The sequence below is a fragment of the Leptinotarsa decemlineata genome, unplaced genomic scaffold (genome assembly GCF_025532065.1).
Source record: "Leptinotarsa decemlineata unplaced genomic scaffold, Ldec_3_MD MMD2_tig00000199_RagTag_RagTag, whole genome shotgun sequence".
Taxonomy (NCBI): Eukaryota; Metazoa; Arthropoda; class Insecta; order Coleoptera; family Chrysomelidae; genus Leptinotarsa; species Leptinotarsa decemlineata.
In genome coordinates, this window is record NW_027412544.1 from 12,600,693 (window position 1) to 12,619,804 (window position 19,112).

The following is a 19,112-nucleotide window of genomic DNA, read 5'->3' on the forward strand; positions in this document are numbered from 1 at the left end:
CTGCAGCAAGTACAAAATGTGATAGCGGGCAATAGCGTGCTCCCCTAATCTAACTAAATTACTATCGTATTACGATAAGCCCCTTGCCAACCAGTGTCATACCCATAATTACTTTTAATTAGAATGGCAACTGGAACATGACTCCTTTTTGAATTATTTTCATATTTTATTCAGTATTATAGGTAGAAGTACAGTTCAATAAAATGTTATATAATGATACACTTATTCAAAAATGAACTTTCGCTAGGCGATGCAATTACGTTTGGCCCTTTTACACCATTACTGCAGCTACCGGACTGAGTCATCACCGATGGGAAAAATCGATCTGCGTAAAGTTTGGGTCGGTGTATGACAAAGAAAGCTTAGAAAAGAAGGAATAGAAACTTTTGTTTGCAATTTTACATATTTGGATGTTTACGGCTCGAATAATCTAACAGACTGATAACAGATTTCTACACATCTACTGCACATCTTGAGGGAGGGGTCGGGGACCGCAGATTCCCCGTTATGGACTCATTCAAGTATCCACCTTCGAGCACGTATTTATATCTACCACACGGATCCAGTTATCAACCCAACCAGGTATTCATTGTAGCTTGTTTGCAGGTGTCTTTTTGGTTTACTACCACTAAAACCTTCCCTCTGAATGGACCTTGGTGCACTTTATAAATAATTTCTACAGTTTCTCATATATAAGATGACTGTTTAGATATTTTCGTCCATGCTGAGCCATCTATCGTCGCCATGGAAAGTTCCATTTGTGTTTGAATCTGTATAAAATCTGTTTTTCCGTTAACCAGCTGTCGCACTACTACGATCGACATCCCTTAGAAGTCGAAACTTGTGCGAGCTAAGAACTAACGAGGTATTACCTTTCAACGTGTGATTCATAACAAGAGTTGGACGATAGCAAATGAAAATCGATCGTTCAGCCTGGGGCTTGAACCAGCGACCAACACGGCGGTCGATTTGGGTGAGTGAACAAAGCACCCACGTCGAACCGCCCGGCTACCGACCTACACTACACTAAACTAAACTTTGAAATCATAACTAACTCAGAAAGAAACATTTACATTTCTGACAAATGTTAAGACGGTGGAATTTCGTTTATAATCCTAAACCTTTCACCGGTAGCTCAATAATAATTTTCAAAAAACATATTGAATTGTTATTCTCCCATTCGATCCTCGTCATACATTTATTCATCATATGATAACTACTATTCTATTATCTCAGTAGTGGCTGCAGAGATCGACTTCCGTATATTCAGCTACATAGAGACTAGATAGGTATCTTTCGTTTGATTATTCCGGAGAGAAATTTTATCGTGAAATTTCAGAACTTCCGAATTGAACTAAACTATTTAAAGCAGTAGGAAGAATTAATGATGATCACAATATGATCACCTTTAAAATCTACGGTATGTCGACTCAGAAATTCACCACACGTTAATTTAATGAAAGTTTCGTCGAAGCAGCAAGATTATCTCTTCACTCTCAAATGGAGTGATTTATACTCTCGTAACACCGTCAAAGATTCAATGATTTTTATGTCAAAGAAAACAAATCTTATATACTTTCGATCTCGCAGAGTCCCTAAGGAGAGTGGCCCCACTTCGAGTATTTGATACAGAAATGAGATTTCCAAGAATTGTCTCTTACGAATTTGTAGTCCTAGAAAACTGCCGTGAAACCAGAATATCGTTGTTCATGAACTTGTGATATTTGATACACAGTGGGCTCATAAAGTGAACAATATACCTAATAGCAGCTGAATAAATTTCCTAAAACTGTCCGATTTCCTTTAATAATTTGATACATAGGGTGACATAGCTTTGAAAATTACATAATTGGTTTTTTTTCAGTGGAACTTAAAATTCGTCTTTTACTTTCCTAGGCTCTCTCGATGGGTGTTCCGTCACCATCTCCCTGTATATTGTGTTTGACTGTTAACTACAGTTTTTGTTTTATTTCACTTTCTTGCCTGATGTATCGCGAAATTACTGTGGATTCCTGTGACTGCCGCGAGAGGAAGATGGCGCACCTAAATTGGCATTCGGAGAGTTACGTTTATGCCTCAGCAGTGATGTGGTTCGTAAGGCATTCTCGTATTTTGAAACCAATTTTATATTGAATAACTCTTCCACAACTTTTAAGTTTCACACACAGATTCACTTTTTTTCAATGCTTCAATAAGAATTGTAAATGCAGTTTACAAGTGACAAAACTGGAATGAGTAAAATAGTGTCTAACCAATATTTATAATACAATTCAAACAACGAAATGTCTATGCGGTATGAAAGAGTATTCATGGTAAAAACGCAAGTTATCATAACAAATATTTCTCGGCAGAAAGCAATTCCGCATAAAAAGTATCGGTAGAAAGCAAGTCAGCATAAATACATCCCATAATAGCTGTTCTGAACTACGGTCGTACTCAAACAGGATAGATTCGAATAGTTTCTGCCTCTCTTCCTCTCTTCAGCAACTCCTTGTGCCGTTGTGATCAGAATCAAGGTGAGGAAATCACAGTCACTTTAAATTTTCTTCTTTCAGTATTAGTATTATTTGTTAATTATAATTAACATACATAACATAAGGACTGATAATTATCAGTCCTTAGCACCTCTGACTCGAAGGAATTATTCGATAATTTTCAAAGACCTATTAAATACAGTCCACTAAGTCATTCAATATTTTAACATGGTCCATACCATCCGGATATTGTGAATTCTTGAAACTTTCGTTTTGTTCAAACTCTCTGGTTCTCTCTGGTTTCTCCTAGTTGGTTTCTCAACTGGTCGAACCGTTCGGTTTTGTTTCTTAACTTCACATCCAATATAAACTTGTTTTTTTTTGAAACTCTTCATTCTTGGAGATTTTGCTAGGGGTGAGATATTGATTCTCAAATACAAGGTGTGATCGAATAATTTTGTTCGATACGATTATTCACCAAGCTAATTTTAAGCTTGTTATTTAGCAATCCAGTGATAATTCGACATGACGGCGGATGCTAATAAAATAAAACAATGTCGGGCACTTCAACAAATTTGCATAGACCGGATGAGCGATATTGCTGAAATAACGGGGAAGCTGCCAAAACATCTGTGGATCTTCATTCTCTATTTGAATCAATGTTTTCGCACTTGTCAGGGATTTGAAGTTATATCCAGAGGCTTTTACAAGCATTATTATGCATCAAAATCTACTTTTCCTCAATTATTCAATACAGCTGATGTCGCAAACAACCCAAGTCCATCCGAAATGAGTCATTTGAGATTGCCAAAAATCGAACTCGTTATATTTGATGGCAATTTCATGCAATGGAAAACCTTTATTGACATGTTTAATAGTTTAGGCCAGGAAAATTTTTCTTTGAAAAACATAGATAAATTAATTTGCCTAATCTCATCTCTATCCGGGTCTCCATTAGCACTTGTGAAGTATAACCCTATCTCGGATGCAAACTATATTGTTGCATACAATTCCTTGATAATACGTAATGAAAACAAAAGCAAATGCTCATAATCTAGAGTTGGAAAATGCTCCTCGAATCCATGATAATAATATTTCTTCTCAAAATCTCAGAAAACTCGTGGACACGTTCACGAAAATATTGTAGTTTTTTGCTTTTTAATATGCTTGTACGGCGGTTAGATTCAAATACAGTCGGTAAATTCGAAATTGAAATTGGTACTGATGACATACCGTCATTTGAAGACCTTCAAGATTTTGTTTTCAAACAAGCTAGTGCCTTAGATTGCACACAAAAGAAAACTCCTGAAACTGATATCAAAGCCAAAACCCATTTGCAAAACTCATCTTCCATCATATACACAAATATCCACAGTTAATCTCTCTGAATGTTAAGAATCGCTTTAATATGGTGAAGACGAAGAGATGGTGCGTCAACTGTCTTGGATCAAGACGTGATGAAATATTGCACTTCTAAGTCACATTGTTTTCATTGTGGGCACACATCACACTTTGTTACTCTTTGACACGACCGCTCCTCCCATAAACCCACTTAGTCAAGACCCAAGCTTATCTCTGACTCATATAGGAGATAATCCACCACCAAATCGAGCTTCTTTTTTCTTGATGCCCGCGGTGCCTATCAGCAAATTCATGCCCTCCTCGATTCAGGTTCACAAACCAACATTATAAGTCAAAGTTGCTGTAATCGTCTCGAATTACATAATCAAAAACAAAATAATTCCCTTTCCATTCAAGGTATACACGAAATGAATCCAACAGCTTCCAAAGCAGTCCCCCTGCAGATTCGTCCATGCACTAGCCCTAAATCTGTTATCAAGTCGAATGCTATCATAATGCCCAAAGTTTGTAATAACATGCCTAGTCATGACCTCAATGTCACGTCTTGGTCTCATTTGTTGAACCTCAAGCTTGCTGACCCTCATTTCAACATATCTTGTGAAATCGACCTTCTACTAAGAGCGGATATATTTTCTTTGATCCTAAATAGTGGTCATTTGTCTAGGCAACATAACGAACCCAATGCCTTCCATACCATTTTTGTTTGGTTTCTCATGGGATCAATTCCCAACTGTTCTAGCTTTGAATTACTCACATCTTCACATTGCTCTTGTTAACAAATTTGTTTAGAAGAGTTATGTAATAATTAATCGTCCCAAAAATGAATGATGAATGAACGCGAAAAATTGTTTGAAAAATATGTTCAACGTGTGGTTCTTAGCAAGAGTTGGACTATACTCAATCAGAATCGACTGTTCTATAGTTGGAATTGAACCAATGTTTACGTAGCGGTTGACTCAATGACGAAAACTAACCATACACGCTAACCAACTCCTTACCATCTGAGAAAACTCACGTCATTATGCAGCGACTGACCATACTATCAAAAATAAACCAAAGAAAATTGACCTGGGTGCATTTCATGGCATAATCTGCATCGGATATCGCCATCAATAATCAAGATTGAAATTGAAATCCAATTACTTTCCTATGAAGACATTTTTGAGAAAAAGCTCAAATCTGATAATGGTAGATTGGAAGATGTAACAATACAGAATTGAAGTTTTATTATCTTTCGTGACGAATAAAAAATAAATGTCAAAGAGTATTTTTAAACAATATTCATGAGGTTGAGTTGCAAAGGCCACTAATGGAAGTGTTTATATACGGTACCAACAATGTGCGTTGGCTTTTTATCGGTTTCTCGAAGTAGTTGTGAGATCGTTAAGTTTATTTTTGTAATATATATTTTGTGAATCGCTCATATTTTTGAACCCGTTACTCACCCTGTATAAATTGGAGGTATTCTGTGATACATTTTTGGAATTAGCTGAGCAATGCACCCCCATGATAATGATGGGACATTCCATTGAAAAACACTGCATATTGAATTATTGTTCTAGAAATCGGTAAATCAAAAATTAATTTGATTTCTGGAATTTTCAATTATATTTTCATAATGAAGTTATGCACTTCACGCACTGTTTCCTTGTCATTCTTAAAAAATTGAGAATCCTGGTATGAAACTCATTATGATAGAAATGATTTGAAGTGATATTTGAGCAGAGAGGGTAGCTGGTCACAAGTTGAACTTGCTCATCAGTGGATTTGTAATCAAGATCTAAGTAGAGTATAAACGTCACCTCTTCATGTTCTGGATTGATTATTGTATGCCATTCGAGAGAATATCGCAAAAGAACATTTTGCGCTCAGATGATTCGTGACATTGAACAAAATAATGATACGTCTTGAACAACTACTGCCAATCTGAACGACTCGCTCCACTATAACATCTGGTACAACCAGAGTGTTTTCAGGGTTTTTCATAATAATCATCTCAACCCTCTTCTTTCATTTTCAACAACATCCATATCGATTTAAACATGTTTTTATATATTATTACTAGTACGCGTATTTTACAATTGTGATTTTATACTTAATTGTCAATTTAGTTTTATGTTTGTATGATTTTATATTTAGATAATATTATATGTCAAAACTGACAACTTTTTATATTTATACTGATATTTGTGATTTTATATTATCTTATGTGTTTTTAATTTCATATATTAAATAGTTTATTTTCATATGCAAATCCCCTTTATACATAATTCATTCTCAAACTCTAATATTTATCATATATTAATTTTTTTCCTTTGGATCTCCTATTCACCACATACAAGCAACATCTGATGTTCTGTGGTTTCTACAATGTTTTTCAACTGTATATATTATTTCTTTCTGTGATTTGAATCTGAATAAACATTATTATCATTATTATTATATTTTGTCAGTCAGTATAGAAGCCAAAATAGTACATCTCATCTCAAAAAGTAGGAAAACGTCCTTAGAAAATTTATATATTATATTCACAAAATGTGTCCAGATCAACAAAAATACATGTGAATTCTGTAAACAATATGCATTCAACGATAATACTACAACGGATGGAAAATTTGGCATTACCGTCACCATCAAATACTAAATATTATTAAAAAAATTAACACGTTATATATTCCAGAAACAAGATTGTATCGAGATTGTTGAAATCTCGATACAATGAGAAATATTTGAAATGAAATAATGTCATTTCCTGTGCGACGTTTTCAATCTCAAAAACATATGCTATTAATACACATTTTAACACACTGCACGTTTTGGTAATTGGAGAACAAAACATGAGGAATCATAGCAATACATTCTACAATTGTAGTGTTTCAATTGTGGAGTTTTGCTCTCTTCTAGCCTATTACTTACGAGGTGAACAATTTTATTTTTATTTCCTATAGTGATATATTCATTTTCTCAGTCAAGGTGAAAAACATTCATCGATTTCGAATCAGACATTCAACTGATTTTAAAAATTCTTTAACATTTCCATTCCACTGAGTTCAGATCTATGTTATAGCTAATCAAATGTCGGAATCCATCACAACCTTTCTTGAAACATATAAAATAAATCGACATTCGAAGTGAGATCACAGTCATTGGATTGAGTTAATCATCTTTCACTCCATCACATTTCGAAAAAATTCGTCAAACAACTAATGTCATTCAATTTTTGTTTACCAATGGAGAAGTTTTTTCTGTGGTTCTTCAAAATAAATTTTTTTGGGTAGGTAGCCCTTATTTATGAAAGTTATTTGTGGTCTTTCCAATATTTTTCAAAATACGAGACGTACTGTATCAAAATATTTTCTCTAGTACCCTGATGGAGTACAGCGTGAATCATGATGAGTTGTTGTTATAAGATGTCAGTTGCTCTTCAAAAATTGATATCACAAAGATCAATTGAGTGAGGTTTTCGCCAACAGAGATATTTGGAATTGTTAACCGTTATTAATTTTTAGTGGGTTTCTCGATGTTTCGCAGTGGTATTTCTTAAATTTCAACAATAAAGTTTACCTCTAATACTACAAAAATGTGAAAGATATTGTGCGGTTCATTTTTATGTTCCAATGAGGAAGTGCACTTTTTTATTTCCAACAAAAACTTTTTCATATTAGAATGAATTATAAAATTCTGAAATTTTTACTTCACTACTGGCACCGTATAGTATCTTGACATGTTTCTGTAGTACAAAAAGTTCAATACAATGTTAAAGTTTAAAAGGGATCACTTCCGAAGCATAGAAGTAGTTTTGTAAATAGAAAGACCAATTTCACATTTGCAAACCACCTTTTAGCAGAAGGATATGAGTTCAATCATGATTACGATGTGTTACATTTAGAGGATAAGAGTTTGAAACTCAATCTTCTAGAATGTTTAGAAATCAATAGATTCAGGAATTCGAGTAATTTACTGAATGATCAATTAGAATTGAATAACTCTCCGTTACTAAATATTTTTTCAAATGTGGAAAATGGAACATAAGCTCAGGTAATTACAATTACAAATTTAGGTAAAAAAATTTAGGTACTTGAAATTCAGGTACTTGAAATTGTAGAATAAGGTGTATATATATATATATATATATATATATATATATACAGGGTCCTGCAACAGTGGCGCGGTGTTCCATATCTCTATATAGGAAGCAGATAGGAATCTAATTTTCTATAATATTACCTTATTGCTCGAGCTCGACAAAATAAAAATATTGGCGGTCACACAGGGTGTTCGATTTTTTCTGGGCGGATCCCAACTGTGTCTTTTTAAATGGCAACCTATATTTTTTATCGCTTTTTCGGTTTCTTCATAGAAAATAAAATAAACTTTATTTATATCTGCACTTCGAAAATATTGATGGTTTTCGAGATATCTAGCATGACAAGTTTTTTTTTCCAATATTCGTCACTCAGAATATTTGAAATTATAAAGTGGTGCCAAGTCCAGTTGAAATTTTTTTTTGGTCGAATATTCTACATTGGTAACTCTCTCAAACGATATATCTGAAATCGACCTGTGATATACAGGGTATGAAAAACCGCTTGCCAAATATTGTAAATGAAAATTTGCAAAATCTTCCTTAGATTAAATGGAACACCCTGTATATTATTGATCCATAAGAAGCGCCAACGAAACTTCTATAAATTTCATTAAGTATTCCCTATGGCTAAGTTCAATAGTTTTTCTTAAATGAGCATTTCTTTCGAAAAATGGTCATTTTTTCAAAGCGAAATCCATTTGACGACTGATAAGAATATACAAAAAATACCCTTTCCTTAAAATATCGCCCATTCCTAAAATTACCTGTTGCTAGATAAACAAGTTGCGAATTACACCACAAAATGGACGTTCTTGAATAGTTACAATAATTTCAAAAATCTCGGAATTTGTGCCATATTCTTTCGGTCTAAAACAACTTTTCAGCGAATGAAATATTTATTGGAAATCAAGTAGTCTGGCAAATGACAGAACAAAATATTTGGCTGCAAATGAATATTGAAATTTTTAGTCAATCGTGAAGTTGAACTGTCGGTATAATTTCATCAGAATATTGTTATCAAAAAGTGATTTGATTGATATGATTTTCATATTAGGTGAATCAGACAGGAATTGTTTATTGGCAAGTAGAATTTATTCTCAACGGTATCCAGATAGAAGGCATCCAGATGAAAGATCTTTCCGAAAGGTCTTGGGACGATTCGTTGAAACTGGATATATTAATTATTCCAAACATGAGCGAATCAAGCCAGCTACTAATGAAGATAATGAATTGCAAGTTCTTCTTGATGTCGAAGAAGATCCTAGTAGGAGTCAACGACAAATTGGGGAAATAGTGGATATAAGTGAGAGATCAGTGCAACGAGTATTGAAGAAACATCGCTTGCATCCATACCACGTTCAGTTACATCAAGAACTACTGTATGCTGATTTCGAGAAAAGAGTGAGATTTTGCAATTGGGCCATGAACAAAATTCGTCGAAACGAATATTTTTTCAATAATATTTTATGGTCGGATGAATCGACATTCCATAAAAATGGATTTGTCAATCGACATAATTACCATTATTATGCGACAGAAAATCCTCACTTATTGAGACAGGTGGATTATCAACATAGGTGGTCGATAAATGTCTGGGAAGGCATCATTGGAGAATATGTAATTGGTCGATACTTTTTTGAGGGACATATGAATGGTGCAATGTATCTCAATTTCTTACGAAATGATTTACCAGGTTTGTTAGATGATATTCCTCTTGACCTCCGCAATAGAATGTGGTTACAACATGATGGTGCACCTGCTCACTATTTGGCAGAAGTGAGAGATCATCTAAATGAAGTATTTCCCAATAAATGGATAGGACGGAATGGGCCTGTACGGTGGCCCGCTAGATCACCAGATTTGACGAAACTTGATTTTTTCTTATGGGGATACATAAAAAATATGGTTTACGTTGAGCCACCAACTTCTCCCGAAAATATGCGACTTAGAATAACGAATGCTTTTCGCAGCATTACACCAGCTGTCTTGCGCAGGGTAGAACAGTCTTTCAAACATAGACTTCAGCTCTGCATTCAAGAAAATGGAAGACATGTTGAACATATTTTATAAAAGTTTCATTATCAACCTTAATTAAACTCTCCCTTTTGTAGTTTTGTAATTTGCCAGTTGACAAATTTGAATATCTAGAACTCAAGCTCTGAATGAATATAATAACATGAAAAAAATAGTTATTTATAATGTTTCTTTCTTTTAACTTGTTTGGTTTGATATTGCACGATTTATGAGTGAAATTCTGCATCCAATGAAAAAATAATTTTCCATTTAGCAAAAAGTGATAGGTACATACATTTATTTCGTTAAAAAATATTTGTTTGGACACCTTCTAATGTACAAAATTGAAACAAGATATCTTTCGTATATTTTTATCAGTCGTCAAATGGATTTCGCTTTGAAAAAATGACCATTTTTCGAAAGAAATGCTCATTTAAGAAAAACTATTGAACTTAGCCATAGGGAATACTTAATGAAATTTGTAGAGGTTTCGTTGGCGCTTCTTATGGATCAATAATATACAGGGTGTTCCATTTAATCTAAGGAAGATTTTGCAAAGTTTCATTTACAATATTTGGCAAGCGGTTTTTCATACCCTGTATATCACAGGTCGATTTCAGATATATCGTTTGAGAGAGTTACCAATGTAGAATATTCGACCAAAAAAAAATTTCAACTGGACTTGGCACCACTTTATAATTTCAAATATTCTGAGTGACGAATATTGGAAAAAAAAAACCTGTCATGCTAGATATCTCGAAAACCGTCAATATTTTCGAAGTGCAGATATACATAAAGTTTATTTTATTTTCTATGAAGAAACCGAAAAAGCGATAAAAAATATAGGTTGCCATTTAAAAAGGCACAGTTGGGATCCGCCCAGAAAAAATCGAACACCCTGTGTGACCGCCAATATTTTTATTTTGTCGAGCTCGAGCAATAAGGTAATATTATAGAAAATTAGATTCCTATCTGCTTCCTATATAGAGATATGGAACACCGCGCCACTGTTGCAGGACCCTGTATATATATATGTGTATATATATATATATAGCATCGAATGAATAGAATTAGATATTAAGACACGCCCGAGGAAGCCATTGTATGGCGAAACACGTGTTGCGTTTTTGTAAAATTGTCTAGTGAAAATCACACATTGAAGTGTTTTTAGAATACGGGAACACTTCCTTCCAAGTTTTCGTTTCATTTTAGAAAACTGATCGAACATCGTCTTCAGTTTGTTAGAATCTCAAGTTCTTTGACAATATTTTCATAGATGACATCATAGTGCCTTCATATCACAGTAACTTATTGACTGAAAACGGGTTTTATATTCTATTGAGTTTATTTCCAGTCGAATTTGAGTAGGTTTTCAATAATTTTTTTTCATTAGAAATATCGGCTTCAAAGAATTATATGTTCGTTCCAAATTTTAAATTCCTCACCCCAGAAATAACTGAATGGCGGCATATACAATAATTTCGTTATCACCCTGTATGAATAATATATGAAAATTGTCACCTTTCAGAGATAAAATACATAGCATGTGATATTTTCAATAACCTTCATGATGATAATCGATAGATACCTCTTATGTTGAATCGTGGTTTGATTTATGAACCTGTTTATAATATTCATAATTTCATTTTTTCATGACTTAATAGCAAAACAAAATCGCCAGTTGTGGAAATTGTTTCCGTAAAATAGACTGATCAAATTTACTTGAGTTGAATTTGTTAAATCTGTATAAATAATTGTAGAACATTATAGTGAATTTTTGAAATATTCACCATGACTTTAATAGATATCAACAGATATTCTGACAGATATGATGACTTCCATAGGGATTCCTTGTCAGAGTACAGAAAAAACAGGTATCTGTCTGTATCTGTATCTGTAGAGTAGGGAGGGTGAGTGTAAGTCCACGCACTTAGGCCACATGTGACCCATTGTACATCCTCCCGAGGAGTTGTCCTCCTAGGTCGTCGACCATCCTGTCCTTTCCAGGAAGGTGGACAGGTCGCTGGGAGACATCTCCTTTATATCGGCAGGTGTAGGCCAAGACTCGCCGAACACACACTCTCTTATTGACGATAACTCCGGGCACTCGCACAGGACATGCCTGACAGTCTCATCTTCCTGTTCACACATCCTGCATAGAGGTGTGTCCACTAGCCCTATATTATGTAGGTGTTTCCTTAGCTGACAGTGGCCAGTCAGAAATCCTACTGTAAGGCGTAGATTTTTCCTGGTCATCGCCAGATATTTCTTCGGCGCCAGCTTCCCAGGGTCGCCCAAGGTGATCCTGGCAAGATTACATCCTTTGATTTCATCCCATCTCTTTAAAGATTGAGCATAGGTGTAACATTTGACTAGTTCCGCAATTGTCGAAGTCATCAGGCCGTGGGTGTCACTTGGTCCTAAAATTCTTAGTCCAGCCGCTTCCTTGGCTGAAGAGTCGGCAATGCGATTACCTTTACTCCTTTCGTGCCCTTTAACCCGCCTTAGGATAATGTTATTATCTACCGAGGCTTTGGCTAAATCTTGGTGGCACTCCAGTGCTAGCCCTGAAGTAACACGGTGTCTGTTCAAGGCTAATAGTGCTTGTCTGCTATCAGTGCAGATTGTTATGTTTTTGCCAGAAATTCTTTTCTTGGTTATTTATTTTGTAGCGATTGAGATACCAGCCAGTTCTGTTTGGACCACGCTGGTATTTCTTCCCATTCCCCATTTAATCCTTAGGCTTAGTGATCTGGAGTACACTCCACATCCTGAACCTTCTTTGGTTTTTGAGCCATTTGAGCCAACAGGTATATGTGAATACATAACTGCGGTTTGAGATTGAGATGGAACTCATTAAAAAAAAACTTTCAATAGTCCCCATTTTCAACAAAAAATCAAAAGTATGTACTGTTTCTTTACTATGGTATTTTAAAAATATACATTTTTTTCAATGTTGAATGATGAACTGGATAACACTGAATTGATGAAAACCTGATTATTTTCTTTTTATAATGTGTAATATTGGTTTGGAGTCAAACATCCCAGGGTTGAAGACTTTTCAAATACGACATATTTCAGATATAATCACCTATAAAGCAAACATTTCAGAGTTGTAGTTTTGTCCATTTTGTTGTGGTAGTGTAAATTATCTACAAGTAAATTAAATCATACCTTCCATATTTTTCTTCGAATCATAAGGTATCAAGACAAATTTCGATATACAGCGATTTTTCAACACGTCATAAGTCTTCATCATTGGTGTTAAGCTGTACAACATATATGCTGGAGTCAACTGTTGAAGAAGGAGCTTGAGTAACAAAAAGGGATAACATTTTTGAGCTACGTTTTCAACCAATGATCTTCAGTGAAACCTCCAAAGAATGAATCTCGTTTGGCGTTCGATGTCAAGGCTTGGCGTTGCAGTGGACGGCTTTTGGTTACCTCGGTTATCACTGATATTGATGAATTGAGTTTTCTGTCGATCCCATAGATGGCGTCTTTGTGGGAAGGGCTATCGCCTTCTATTAACCATGCTTATTCGTTAAAGACAGATCAGATCAATCCAGTAATTTATTTATTCAACCTGACAAACCGCATAGGTCTCATTATAAAGATGATCTTATTACTTACAATATAATACACTAAAAAAACATAAGTCAGTTACTGTGATGATCTTACAAAGACATTGTCATTAGCCTTGTAATGACTTTTTTCTTAAATTTGTTACGGAATCTGTCCAATCTATATCGATAATAACATTCAATTCAATTGCGAGACGTAACATACCTGCAAGGGGAGAACCTATAGATCAGAAATTCTGTATCTCAACATCATATTCAATTCTGTCCTCCTGGTTGGAACGTCAAATTTATCTAACGATGATAAATGAGACAAGTTTAGTTTATTTGAGAGAAGCCGGTAAAGAAATGATATTACACATATTTCGCACCTGTTTGAGAGATACAGTATGCTAAATTCATTCCTCAAGTGAGATGTTCTTGTGATGTACTGTTCGGAACCTTTGCTGTAGTAATAGATATTACTGGAGTTTTTCCCAACACCACTTGAAGATGGTCACCAAATGATCATCTTCAAGAGGAAGATTAAACTGAAAAACTCGAGTGAGATATTCTTACTAATCGGTAGTATAACCATACGTGATATTTTTTGTAGTGAAGGTATCTTAAAAATTTGTTCTGAGAATAGCTGTGGAGTGATACTCGTCGAACCATATATTTGATCCAAATTCCAATTTACTTCTAACCAATGTATGATACACTAGTTTGATCGAATGGATATTGCGGAAATTCCTAGTTCATCTGATAATAAATCATCACATTTCATTTTCTTTCCAGAGGTAACTTTAAACTTTCTTGAATACGAACCATGATAGGTTACAAGTGAATTTCTTTGAGAGTATTTTCTGTTAGTCCATAATGACTCGGCTTCAACAAAAAAATATCATGATCTACTTCATCGACAGCTTTTTGGAAGTTTGTATGGATGGTATACAGTTGAGATTTGCTTTCGAATACACCATATGTTTTGTGAGTTAAAGTTAACAAGTTTGACTCTATAGATTTGTTTCTCACAAAACTGTATTGCTCTGCCCTGATATATTTTTCAACAAACTGATATAATCTGTTGTAAACAATATGTTCAAATAATTCAGCTGAAGCACACATAATAGATATTGGTCTACAATTTTCAATAGACATTTTGTTGTCAGTTTTTAAAATTGGAGATAATTGTGATGCACTGTTTGAAACCTTAGGTGTAGTAATGAATATTACTGCAATTTTTTCCCCAACACCAAACCGTTATTTTAATACCTTAGCACGTGTTTCGGTCACCAAGTGATGATCTTCAAGAGGAAGATCAAACTAATTATAGTTACAAACAAAGCCATCCTTATTCATACCATAGATACCTGTTCTAGGTACCTGCGTCTTGAGTGGTGTCTCAAATCAAATTTACAATTTGCCTTATCTACTCGTCTCAAATCAATTTTACAATATGTCCTCATGTAATAGTCAGGTAAATCTAATAATTGAAATATCATAAGCTATATGAAATTAATTTCACATATTGCCTTATCTACTAGTCTTAAATAAATTTTACAATGTGTCCTTATGTAATAGTAAGGTGAATCTTATATTTTGAATATTATAAGCTATATAAAAATAATTTCACAAATTGCCTCACCTACTAGACTCAAATTAATTTTACAATGTATCCTTATGTAATAGGAGTACATATAACATGTAATAGGATTACATATTACATAAGGACACATTGTAAAATTGATTTATGACAAGTAGATAAGGCAATTTTTGGAATTGATCATGAAGCTCATAATATTTCAATTATTAGATTCACCTTACTATTAGATAAGGACACGTTGTGAAATTTATTCAAGACTAGTAGATAAGGCAGTATGTGAAATGAATTTTATATAGCTTATAATATTTCAATTATTAGATTTACCTGACTATTACATAAGGACACATTGTAAAATTGATTTTGGATGAGTAGATAAGGCAAATTGTGAAATTAATTTATGACACTCAAGACGCAAGTACGTAGAACAGGTATCAATGGTATAAATAGGGAGAGCTTTGTAAGTATACCTAATTAGTTTGATCTTCCTCTTGAAGATGATCACTTGGTGATCGAAACACGTGTCAAGGTGTTAAAATAACGGTTTGGTGTTAATGAAAAACTCCAGTAATATTTATTGGAGATATTATCTATGTTTTCCATGCAGAAGGAAACACATTAGTAGATAGATAAAATCGAATTGAAAATATGCATCAGTGGTTGTTGCAACCAGTCACTACAAGCTTTGATGATGTTTCGTAATATGTCATCTACTTTCGATGGTTTTGTAGGTTTCTGTTTTTTACGGCGTAGAAAAAGTCTGAATCGGTAATTGCATGCAATGGAAAACTTTCGTTATTTCAATCGTTATTCAATTCAAAATCCGAATTATATTTAGGTCTGGTGATGAAGAACAGAGGAGAAAAAAATTTGCAAAACCATCTACTGTTTCTACCTCTTTTACTTTTAATTCCTTCACCTCTTTCATTTGAATTCACCTATATTTGAAGAGGTATTCTTCTTATTATCTACGTTATTCCAAAAAATGCTATATTTTTTGTTGAATTCTGTTCAAGGTGTTTGAAATATTTTTTTTCTTTCAATCTCATCAAACTCCGGTAATTTGCGATGCCGCTGTCGTACACTCCTCCACATCATATGACTGAAACACAAAAGCACAAGAATAGTTGTGGAGATTCAATCACTGAAAGAAGTTTGAGAACTACTTTTATCCCTAACGGAACAATGTGCTTTAATTCGCCTCCATACGCAACGAACTTGTATAAATATCCAGTGTCATAACAATTTGAAGCCAAACTGGACTAGTTTTACACAAATTAACATTTTGCATGAATGTCTTCCAAAACATAAAATAATATTTCCATCAATAGGTAAATCTGTCTGTTTAAAATATGTTTTCCGTAAATGTAAATGTAAAAGGTGAATGTTTCAAGAACATACCAAATTTCCCAAATTTTCAATTTATAATTTCCAAAAAAGGTGAAAATTTTAAAAATTCATCAAATCTGAATCTCAAAATTGTAGATGTTTCAATCATGTTCATAATTATGTTGCTGATTACCTTGTTATCAAAGAAAAGAGAAAATAGTTTTGCTTTCATGTTCAGATTTGAAATTGTGTATACATTGATATGTATTTGGTGTTAATACAACGATGAAAATAAAATAAAAACAGCAATAAAAATTATTTGGCGCTCCGGGGCGACTTCAGTGGCGTATTTGCTTTTTCAGCTGCAGGAAAATCCGGAAAAACCTGCAGAACCACATCATCTGAAGATCTTGATCTAACAATGTCCTCTTTCTTATAAAACAAAATGTAGGGTGTCTCCAGAGGCTTCAATAAATTCAATGCATCACCAGAACACTTCGAGACACGACTATCGTCAAACTTAAACCAGTTTGTTTCGTCTTTGACCAAGGCGTAATAATGACCAAATTCAATGCCAGAACCACAGTGAACAATGACTGCATGAATATTATAATAGTGGTCTGCTAGGTTGAAATGTTCATCTATTTTGAAACTTCCAAAGAGTTTCTTGCTTCCGTTAGAGGTTGAGTCTTGTTTGAAGATCATCAGTGTTATTATTAGATTGACTGGTGCCTCAGCTATACTTGTTTCCTTATAACAGTCAGTTAGTTTGGCGCATGTTTGGCAATACAGTCGATCATCACCTGTCAAAAATTCCATTTTCAGATGATTTAACAATAATCTTTGCACGGAACTTGTAATGCCCTGTTTGGAACCTTTGGTGGAGAAATGAATATTACTGGAGTTTTAGCCCAATACCAAAACGTTATTTCAACACCTCGACACGTGTTTCGATCACCAAGTGATCATCTTCAAGAGTAAGATTCAACTGCTGAGGTACTCGAGAATAAGGGCAGTATCTATTATCTTCCATTTGCGGGATTTTTTTTTTGTTGAGTCACCTTAAACCAACTGAAGCACTGAAAAAGTATTAATATTGAAACTAACCTGACGTTTTATACTACCAAAAAGACACTCAGCCAGTAATTTATTTGGTTTGCCCCATGGTTGTAAGAGGTGGAAAACGCAACCCCTAAAATTTATTTCCAATGTAACTTTTTGTCTTATTAATCGTTTACCATTTAAAAATTTATTACCGATAGCCTGTTTCATTCTAAACAAAAAATGTCTCTTTGTTTTTTTGCCCAAAATACTGAATGCACTTCTTTCAAAAATTGAACGTATGCCTCACCATTTAATCAAGGAGGTAGAAAATGAGGCCCAATTAAATAATCCATAATAACTCCGAGCTACACGTTAAGAGAAAACTGTTCTTGATGGTTGGTTTCGACAATAGCGTGAGGGTTTTCATCAGTCCATATGTGGTAATTATGAAAATTAATAATCTTGTCCCGAAAACAATTACATTCGTCTGTGAATTGCATCCAATTGCAAAATTCAAGACGGTTCGGAAAGTCTCGCGGTAACAGTGCCTGTACTCGTTGCAGATGGTAAGGGTTTAGGAGTTGTTCCTTTAAAATTCGAAATACCGTCATATGATCAACATTTAGCTGGAAAGCAATCTTTCTAGTACTGGGAGTGGGTTGATCTTCAATCAAATTAAGTACTGCTTCCTCAAGCTGTGGTGTTTGTACTTCTCGATGGCGACCACAATCCTGCGTTCTTTTGTCGAATGAACCATATTCTCGTAATCGTTGATGAAGTCGAGCAAATATTCTATGTGAAGGATGCTGCCGTTGAGGATACATTTCAGCATATCTTCTAGAAGCTTCTAACCCATTCCCCTGCGAAAGACCGCAAACTTAATGCATATCAGCCATTTCCTCATTTGTGTATGTAATTTTAATAACAAGTGAATTATTAAAGTAACAAATTGAGAACAGAACAACAACACACAATTAGTATTAATTCAATTTCGAGAATCCACAAACTGACAGCGTCATACCAATTTAATTGTCACTATCGCTGATAGCGACCTACTAGATAGATTAGTTTCGTATTTTCGCATTTATGACGATGCATCTCTGTAGTTGTTCGTAAAATAATTGTTTGCTGCGAACTGGTTTATTTTGGGCAAAAAACCCTTGAGACATTTTTTATTCAGAATGAAACAGGCTATCGGAAATACATTTTTAAATGGTAAACAAAAAGTTACATCGAAAATAAATTTTAGGGGTTGCGTTTTCCACCCCTTACAACCATGGGTTAGACCAAGTAAATGTCTGGCTAAGTGTCTTTTTGGTAGTACAAAACGTCAGGTTAATTTCAATATTGTAACTTCTTTAGTGGTTGTGAAAAAAATTGTTATACAAATTTTATGTACCCCCTTTAAGGGGCTGTATCTTAAAAGGGGATGCTCCAATGAAATTTTTCAATATGAAAGATCCTATCTTTTTCCGATGAGGAATCACCTCCTTAGATGTTTTACACTTATTTAGTTACACCCTGTATAAATAGCTTCATCGTTGACAACTCCTGAACGGTTATGCTTTTTATTGTAAACAGATCTAGTTTCCATAAATATGTTCAATTATTCCGAAACGTATTTGTGTAGTACATTTCTT

At 34.3% G+C, this 19,112-nt stretch overlaps 1 protein-coding gene and 1 long non-coding RNA gene across 3 annotated transcripts in view; both read right to left on the minus strand.

The window, feature by feature from the left end:
• The window catches only part of LOC111512097 (pyrokinin-1 receptor), a 289,960-nt gene that overhangs the window by 168,711 nt on the left and 102,137 nt on the right, over positions 1–19,112 (minus strand). The gene's annotated exons all lie outside the window — the stretch shown is intronic.
• Positions 12,841–13,164, minus strand: LOC141481440 (uncharacterized). Its single transcript, XR_012464982.1, has 2 exons — positions 13,111–13,164; positions 12,841–13,027 (listed from the first exon to the last, which is right to left on the minus strand). It is a non-coding gene; the product is annotated as an uncharacterized lncRNA (long non-coding RNA).